This window comes from Mesocricetus auratus, unplaced genomic scaffold, assembly GCF_017639785.1.
Source record: "Mesocricetus auratus isolate SY011 unplaced genomic scaffold, BCM_Maur_2.0 Super-Scaffold_100003, whole genome shotgun sequence".
Lineage (NCBI taxonomy): Eukaryota > Metazoa > Chordata > Mammalia > Rodentia > Cricetidae > Mesocricetus > Mesocricetus auratus.
Genome location: NW_024429188.1, coordinates 106,152,462 through 106,162,200, shown reverse-complemented (window position 1 = coordinate 106,162,200; position 9,739 = coordinate 106,152,462).

The following is a 9,739-nucleotide window of genomic DNA, read 5'->3' as shown; positions in this document are numbered from 1 at the left end:
AGTGCTAGTGACACAGCTGCTCACATAGCTTCTCCCATTCTTGACCTGATTGCATCAGTGCTAACAGATTATGCTTTTTTCCTCCCTTTTTCTCAGTTCAGAAAACTTAGCAGTCACTTGGAGGTTCATTTTATTAGTTGTTTTAACCTTGAGTATATAAGTATTTAAAGATTTATTTATTTTTATTTTGTGTGGGTGCTTTGCTTTCATGTATGTCTGTGCACCATGTGCATGCTGTGTCAGAGGAGGCCAGAAGATGGTGCAGGGTCCCCTGAGACTTTATTTAAAGATATTGAAAGCTACTATGTGGGTATTTGGAACCAAACCTAGGTTCTCTGCAGGAGTGTCAAGTGCTCTTAACCACTGAGTCATCTCTCCAGTCCCCTTGTATATACACTAAATTGGCTAATTGATCTAGGGAACCTAATATATTCAAGTGATAGTTATTGATTATTCCTCACGATCTGGGTTTCTGGGATAGAATAGAGAATAGGATGGACATAACTCCTGATTTCACAGAATAGGCAGACCTGCATATGTCAGGGGAGACAGATTTTAACAAAATATGAAGTGTATAGTGTGCTTATGGTAAGTACTGTGGGCTAAAGGTAGCTAGTGGGGTGGGGAGTTCACGTGGCATATGGGAGAGGGTGTCATTTGGTAACCAGTGGCAAAGGGGAGAACTCACTGAATAGGTACCATTTGAATGATGAAGTTCAGAGACTGATACAAAAAGAGCATTCTAGGCTAGGTAGATCAGTCAGTGCAATGGCTCTCATTTGGGCCTCTCGTACCCACGTTGCTAAGAAAACATGTCTAGAGGCAGGGAGGCATAGTTTTGATGGGAGATAATATTAGGAACCATGTCATGGTCTAGATTATAGAGAGCCTTACAGGTCAATGAGGGAACTTGAGTTGTTATTTTGGGGAAACAGGGAGCAACTAGAAATGTTTTTTTTTTTTTGCAGAGAAGTGATATACACTATAATGTTCACTCTGGCTGTAAACAGATGAATCGTCAAGAGCAGAGACAGACCAATGAGTAGGCTACCTTTCAAATTTGGTGGCTAAACCAGGGTGGTATATAGGAGGACATAAAAAAGCAAGAGATTCTGGTTGTATTCTGAAAGTACTGCAAAAGCATTTTTACAGTTTTTCTTACTGATGAAGTATCGAGTGTGCAAAGAAAAGAGATGTTAGATGCCTATTGATATATTGAAGTAGAAGTAATGAGGAAGTAGCCAGAATCAATTATCTGCCTCAGACAGTATGTCTGTATTTTGGAGTTGTCTGTTATAGATAAAATTGAAAGGCAAGAGACAAAGGAAACTGCTGAAAGACTAAGCACAAAGAAAAGCAAAACTGAAACCGAGTCCGTAGTTCTGTGGTAGAGCTCTTGAGTAGTGTCTGTGAAGTCTTGGCTTTGTCAGTATCATAAAAGGGAAGTAAAAAGAGATGTCCAAAGATTGGGGCCCTCTAATACTTTAAAGACCAAAGGGATTTGGAGTAGTTAGCAGAGGTCATTGAAAAAGACAAGCCAGTCATCCAGCAACTGATGGAAACAGATGCAGAGAACCACAGCCAAAGACAAACATTAGGCGGAGTTCAGGGAATCCTGCAGAAGGGAGGGAGGAGGGATTGTAGGAGTTAGTGAGTTCGAGGACATCACAAGAAAACCCACAGAATTAACTAACCTCGGCTCATAGGGGCTCACAGAGACTGAACCTACAACCAGGGAGCTTGCATGGGACTGACCTAGGACCTCTGCATATGTGTTACAGTTGTGTACCTGGCCTTCTTGTGGGATTCCTAACAGAGGGAACAGGGGCTGTCTCTGACTCTTTTGCCTATTTCTGGTAACTTCTATTGGATTTCCTTGTCCAGCCTTAATACAAGGGGTGATGCCTAGTCTTACTGCAACTTGATATAGCATGTTTGGTTGATATCCATGCGAGACCTGCCCTTTTCTGAAGAGAAAGGGAGAAGGCAAAGATAGGGAATGGGGGAGGAGGGGGAGACCTTGTAGGGGAAGAGGGTGGGGAAACTGTGGTTAGGATTTAACATATGAGAGAAGAATAAATAAAAACATTAAAAAAGAAGAAACCAGTTTGGGGATCCTAGAGGACCCAAGTGTGTGTCTGACTTTGAGGTGGACATAGAACAAAGCTTGTTTCTAGAAATCTCATCACTCTATGAGGCTTTGACCCCTCCCTGGGTTGGGAGGCAGTCACAGTCCACTTTCTGATAGGGACTCTCCAGTTGTCTTATAAATTTGGTGGGAGAGAATCTCCTCATAGTCTGCTTGACTACAAGATGCAAAGGAGACAGTGAACAGTGAAAATGTGTCAAAGCAAAGTTACAATGGAAGCATTGTCTCTGCAGACCAGGCTGGCCTCGAACTCACAGTATTTGTCTACCTCTGCCTCCCAAGTGCTGGGATTAAAGGCGTGCACCGCCACCGCCTGACATGGAAGCATTTTTTTGAGTGCAGTGTTTTATAATTAAGACAGTGCTGATTTCCATCCTCCTGAGAGATCAGTTCAGGATGGTGCCTTTTTTTTTTTTTGCTGTGCGTGTGTGTGGGTAGAGGAGCAGTATGGGACAGGATAGAGATAGAAAGTTCTGCATTGGCAGGGGAGGCTAATGGTTTGAATGTAACATCATTTATTCTGACATTCAACGACAGATCACATAAAAGTGGACTTGAGTGCCACCTTTCTGTCACCATTAAATGTCATGTCAGCACTGACAACTTAGAAGCATATTCCATGTCCCTGCTTGTCTGAACAGCCATTTTTGATACACAGTCCCCTTCAAAACCAAAGGGTTAAGGCCAGGTATATTGCATTAGCCCAACTCTTACTGCTGCGCTCTCTGAGTTTTACTTTTCCTGAACTGACATGCCGATATCTGTCACTTATAAGGATCAGCTTTAAAAATAGGTGAGATAGTGCACTGCGTGAGCAGGCTGAGCTTTCATAAAGCACAGTAGAATTGTATCATCCTTTCTGGTACCTAGGAATAGGACTAATTAATTTTCATTGCCATTCTCCTTCTGAGAATTATGCTCACAAAGGCCCATTTCTAAACTCTGGCCTGGAGCAGATTTAAGCACAGTCCGTTAATTGGTGCAAGTGAGCAACAGTTGGACTTTCTGAATTGAGTTCTTCTGTGGTTAAGCAGAGTGCACAGAGACATCACTAATTGCCTCTCAGCTCCCAAATGGAGCAGAGCCATGAGGCCTGATTGAATCATTCCAAGCATTGTTTCCGGGATTTGTTTCTTCGTGTGAACCCTGCTTTGAAAACAAAAAACTGGAATGAAGAACAGGTCATTCAGCACTTGGACTACATAATTTTTTATATATAATTTGGTGTAATTTTCCCAAATCTGTTTTTTGTGTATAATACCTTGAAGGGAGAAGGTTTATCCTTGATCTTAACAATGCAGTGAAGCCTTCATTTCTTTGGGAGGGGGCACTAGACATATTAAATTTGGGCACTTACTCCTTTGCCTATTGAAATCTTTTCTTGGTTATTTTATGTATACTCACAAGCAGAGGATGCTGTTGATGAGAGCTTTTCAGTCTAAGAAATAATGGATAAATTAGTGGAAGAATAAGATGTATAAAGTTTGTGCTCCCTTAGAAGATGTCACATTTCTATGGGATGAATCATGCCCTTGGGCAGGTAAGCTATATATAAATGCCTTCCATAAATATCTGCTATGATGAGTCTAAGAGAAATTGTGATGGGAGAAAGAGACACACTGACAATGCCAGCATACTTCCCTTCTGTGTAGTGCTATATCCATAGTCCTACTGTCATTTGTGATTAAGAGACAAGCTGGATGCTATGCAGACTGAGGCAGCTGTATTTATGTATTAGAAATACACACACATATACATACGTGTAGCAACCTTTATATATGTAACAATGCAATGAAAAAGATGCCAGGAATTCAAAAGAGCAAAGGTGTTGATACATGTGAGAGCTTGGAAAGAGGAAAAGGAAAGGAGGACTGATGTAATTATATTGTAATTTCAAAAAATGTAAAAAAAAAGTTATTTAAAAAGGTTCATGAGAATGGACTTCCTCAGAAAATGCTAATCTTTTTTTGTTTTCAAGATCTTTATAAGTTTTTTTTATTTTACATATCAACCACAATTCCCCTTCCCTTTCCTCCTCCTGCTCTTCCCACCTTCCCCCCCACCAAATCCTCCATCTGCTCCTTAGTAAGGGTAAGGCCTCCTATGAGAAGCCACCAAAGTATGGCATATCAAGTTAAAGCAGAACCAAGCCCCCCCCCCCCGTATCGAGGCTGAGCAAATTATCCCTCCATAGGGACTGGGCTCCAAAAAAGCCAGTTCATGCACTAGGGATAAATCCTGGTTCCATGGCCAGTAACCTCATAGACTGTCCAAGCCATATAATTGTCACCCACATTCAGAGGGACTAGTTTGGTCCTATGCAGCTTCCCCAGCCATCAGTGCAGTGTCAGTGAGCTCCCTCTAACTCGACGGTCAGCTATCTCTGTGGGTTTCCCCATTATGATTTTGACAAAAATGCTAATTTTCTTTAATGAATAATCTGAAATCTTGTTGATTTCTTTTGCACTAATTTTTTCTTCTAAACTTCAGAAAATAATTCTAGTTGGAGTACATTCTTTATCTCTCTCTCTGGTGTATACATGTTTATGTAGATATGCTTGTCCATGTACATGTGTGGGGGCCAAAAGTTGATATCAGATGTCTTTACTACTTGTTCACCTTATTTTCTGAGACAGGGTTACTCACAGAATCTGGAGCTCACCAGTTGGCTAGACTATCTAACCTGCGCACTTTAGAAAATTTTCTGTTTCTCAGTTCTGGAATTACAAGAATATACCACAATGTAACTACACCTGGCTTGTTTCGGTTTATTTTGAACATGGATGCTAAGGATCTGAACTCAGGACTTCATGCTTAAAATCAGACCCTCATGTTTGTACAGCAGACATTTTACTGAGTTACCTTCCCAGCTCCCACCTTCATTTTCATTAAAAGGTTGATCAGTGGCTTCTTGAAATATATACCCGTGTCTTAAGTACTAGAGCTTATAAATGTGACCTCATTTAGAAGAGGAGCCTTTGTAAAAAATTAAGTTAGGAATCTCATGGTGAGATCTTTCTGGATTATCTGCTGGGTCCTAAATATAATGACAAGTGTTTTTATATGGGACAAAGAGGGGAAAATGGGAGAAAAGAAGACAGACCTGTGAAAATGGAGTCAGATTAGAATGATGTAGACAAAAACTAAGGCCATGTAACCAGAATAGAAAACTGGCAAAGAAAACATCTACAGCTGCTACAGAACGTATAGCCTTGGTAACATCTTGCTTTTGAATTGCTGGCCATTTGAATTGTGAAAAAATATGTATTTTTTTCCTGACTTTCTTTTTTTCCCCAGGGAATCACCGTAAATTTTATTCTTATTTAAAGTCAGCTTTCATAAGAATTGTTACATTGTCCCACCGTTTGCCTTCACTGAGGGGCCCTTAACAGCAAGGAATTCAAACATTGAACATATCAAAGACATAGGCAAGAGTTGTGCAGCAAATTCTACTGAGGGCAGTCCAAGTTGTCAGAGCCCTGTGAATCTTTGTCAAGTAGTGACTCCAAGACTCTTGGCCTTGCAATCTTTTCTCTATATTTCGGAAACTTTTTAAATTAAAATATATACAATGTACTGATTTGCAGTTGGTTCCTTGCTGTACCTGAGCATCCGACTGGGGGAGGGTCTATTTTGCTTTCCTCATTGATGCTCCACTGTGTTCACTGAGAGCTCTGCCTCCAATTTACTGTCCATTTCAGATTGCTTTGTCTCTTCCTTCCCACTCATCTTTTCTTTGTTCCTATTTGTGCGACCTTCCTTTTGATCACTCCACCTGTGGTGACTTTACCTGTCATGTGGTCTACCTGTCATAAGAGAGCTTGTCCTCCAGTTTTGACAATTGAACACGATTATTTGTCACATTCATAAAAGGGCCTAAGCTCTCTGTGTTTTCAAAGGAGATCAGTGACTTTGATCACCATTGAAAATGTCTGCAGTAACTTAAAGAATCCCCGAGATGACACTCATACCCAGACTACTTAGAACAATTATTATCCTACTAGGAGAGAAAAGAGTATTCCTTAAAGCAACAGGGGAAGAACGGCTTCACCAAATGCTAGCTGTAGAGAATTTGCATGTTTTTGTTGTTTCTATTTTCTAAGGAATTGGGGACCTGACACAGTCTGGCATGCTAGCCTCATGCCCTGTATCTTGTTGGTGTTCCAGAGATCCATATGTGCTGTTGGTTATTTGCTATTTTTCACCCCAAGGTCTTTGTTCCCACACTCTTCTCTGCTTGGACTAAGTTTCTTCTCTCTCCTGGACTGTGGAAGCTGATTCACTCTCTTCTACTCCCTTAGGCGTTCTGAGTTAGCTTAAGACTCATCTGTAAGAACACTTTCCTGATCCCTGAGCCTGTACTCAGTACCAAGCCTGCTCTCTTGTGTTTCTATGGCCCCTTGGCCTCCTCTTTATCTCTGATATACTCTCAGTGGGTAAGTGTGATCTCATTTTAAAGTTCATTTTCCTTCACAATAGGGTTTTTACAAAACGAAAGGGAAGAATGGGAGATGTAATGAACTAAACTTTCTAAGAACAGAATGTTTTCTGTGGATGAATAATCCCTGTAAAGAAAGCATATGATTTCTAGAGGACCATAAGGGAGACATGCATGGTCCCCCAGTGAAGCAGAAAGGAACAAGACCCCCTGAATAAATTGGGAACATGGGAGAGAGGGGAGGGAGGTAGGAGAAAGAGGAGGGGAGAGGAGAACCTGAGGGATCAGAAATATTGAGTGGGGAGAGGAACAGAGGACAGCAAGAAAAGAGATACATCAATAGGTTTAAAGAGAAATCTGGCACTAGGGAAATGTACAGAGATCTACAAGGATGACACCATCTGGGAACCTAAGCAATAGTGGAGAGGCTACCTTAAATGTTCTTCCCCTATAATGAGAATGATGACTTCCTTAAATGCCATCCTAGAGCCTTCATCCAGTAGCTGATGGAAGCAGAAGCAGACACCCACATCTAACCACTGAACTGAACTCCTGGAATCCAGTTTCAGAGAGGGAGGAGTGATGAACAAAGGGGTCCAGACCACTAGGGAGAGACCCACGGAAACAGCTGACCTGAACAAGCGGGAGCTATTGGACCCCAGACCCCCTGAATGTGGGTGTCAGTTAGGAGGCCTGGGCAATTTATGGGGTCTCTGGCAGTGTAACCAGGATGTATCCCTAGTGCACGAACAGACTTCTGGAGCCCATTTCCCAAGGAGGGATATTCTCTAAGTCTAGATACACAGGGGAGGGCCTAAGTCCTGCCCCAAATGACTTGACAGACTTTGATGGCCCTGAATGACTTGACAGACTTTGATGACCCCTCATGGAAGACCTCCCTGGCAAGTGGATGGGGGCATGGGAGGATGGGAGAGAGAGGGAACTGGGATTGATATGCAAAATAAGATTGTTTCTAATTCAAATAAAATTTATTTTACAAAAGGATATAAACAAACAACTGCCTTGGAAATACCTTGTTTTCTGTGTACTGAATTTGTATGCAAAATTCCCTAAGTCAAACTCCAATTTCCTTTGCAACAAAAAATGGAATGGCAGAAGCTAATGATAAGATGAATAGAGGCATCTTAAATATGAAGAAATGCTTGTTTTGAGTGGTTATATTAGTAATAGAAAGGATTTATTTGACACTTCTCTTCTATGCTCTGAACTACTCCTAGAGGGAAAGATCTGGATTCCCTGTGGTTATTGTAATGATTAGTTCCTTAATTATTTGTGGAATGGACAAGTGAATGTGTTCCTCATGACACTGTGCTTTTAGTTCAGGAGCTGTGAAGTCAGAAACAGAACACATGCTTTGGAACCAGAGCTGCCCTTTGTCAGGATTAGTGTCCTGGAGCCCTTTAGACAAGACCTCTTTGTCACTCATCTCAGAAACATAAACACATGACAGGATTTTTAGCAGCACAGAATGGGAAAAGCAGATAATGCTAGCTTGTTTTCAGTCTAGAAAAAGTATCAATAAAAGCGCTGTGTGTTGGGAGGTGATAAGGATATCACACACAATGGTGGAAATCAATGTAAAGCCTCTCTATGGTCAATAAACACAGTGGTGCCAGGGGAGAGTTTGCTAAGGGACCAACCAATCAACTTTGATCCCCACAGCCTTCCACAGAAGGGCCTAGAATTTCAGGAATAACTGATGGAAGTTTGTGCATATGGGCACTATCAGGCTATATCGGTCATGTTAAAGGAAGCTGGCAACATTTTGACCCTTGATCACAAAATCTGAAAGCAGTCCCATAATTGTTTGGTCCCTAACAGAAAGGGGTCAAAGAATTAATTTCTATTTCTTGAGGTCCTGGGGCCATTCCAAATGTTGTCTTAGATCTGAGTCCAAGAAAGTTGTGTCTGGAAGAAGAAGATAATGTATAGCTAGGAATGGATAAAGAGCTAGAGTATTGATTAAATTGGTCAGGACCCTGGAAGGCAGTGTTGTCTGGAAGCTACATAAGTACAAGGGACAAACAAAGAGATGCAAGGGATTGAAATTAGTGCTACAAATAATTTCTTTCTTTTTTTTTGGTTTTTCAAGACAGGGTTTCTCTGTCTTGTTTTGGAGGCTGTCCTGGAACTTGCTATTGTAAGACCAGGCTGGCCTCGAACTCACAGAGGTCCACCTGCCTCCACCTCCTGAGTGCTGGGATTAAAGGCATGAGCCACCACTGCCTGGCCCAAATACTTTCTTTAGTACAGCCTTCCTTTGCATTCCACGGCATGCTTCACTGGGCAAGAAGCATGCTCTCAAGGATACTGTTCCTAATTCCTCAGGCTGGTTGTATTAGCTCAGGGTTAAAAACCATGAAGAATTTAATGTTTCAAGTTGAGAAGATCATATAATGTGAAAGGGCAAATCTGAAGACTAAAGACACCTCTTTCATAAAGCATAGAGTACCATACACTTCAATTCAATGGATGTATTCTAAACTGGATTTCATAAATTCGAGGTACTCTAAATAGCACAGAAGAGTGCAAGCTAAATGCTGTATCACATGCTCTCATTAAATATGTAGCATCTCATTTGAAAAACATAAAGGTATAGGAAGGGACGGAAAAGTGTGGGTCACATTTCAGTGACAAGTAATGTAGAGAAAATGAGACTGGAAAGACAAGTAGAGGTATACTCCAAAGCTAATCAGATAGCTTCCATTATCAACATGAGTTTTTATTGCATCATATAGAACTTCACAGAAATATTGAAGGAGTTAGTCTGTTGTATTCTAGTAGGGAGTATATGCGGTAGTGAGGCAGAAGAAGCATCGTGACAGATGTATCAGAGAGTTCTATTGATGTCTTGGTAACAGGTGGAATGTTGTGGATGAAGTGGAGAAAAAACAGATTAGAGATTGCAGGAATGGATGACAAGTGAATAGTATCACTCATAAAAATATATAGCTTCATTGATTCACAAGGAGGAAAGGTTTTGTGGTTTTTGAATGTCTGTCTTGCAGTGTTGGATAAATGTCTGAGTGAAGATATTGAAAATGTAGTTGGAAATGTGAAAGAGAACAAGGATTGATTTCACTGTAACATCTCTCATAGATCCATCTACCCTCTCTGTCCCAACACGTGCC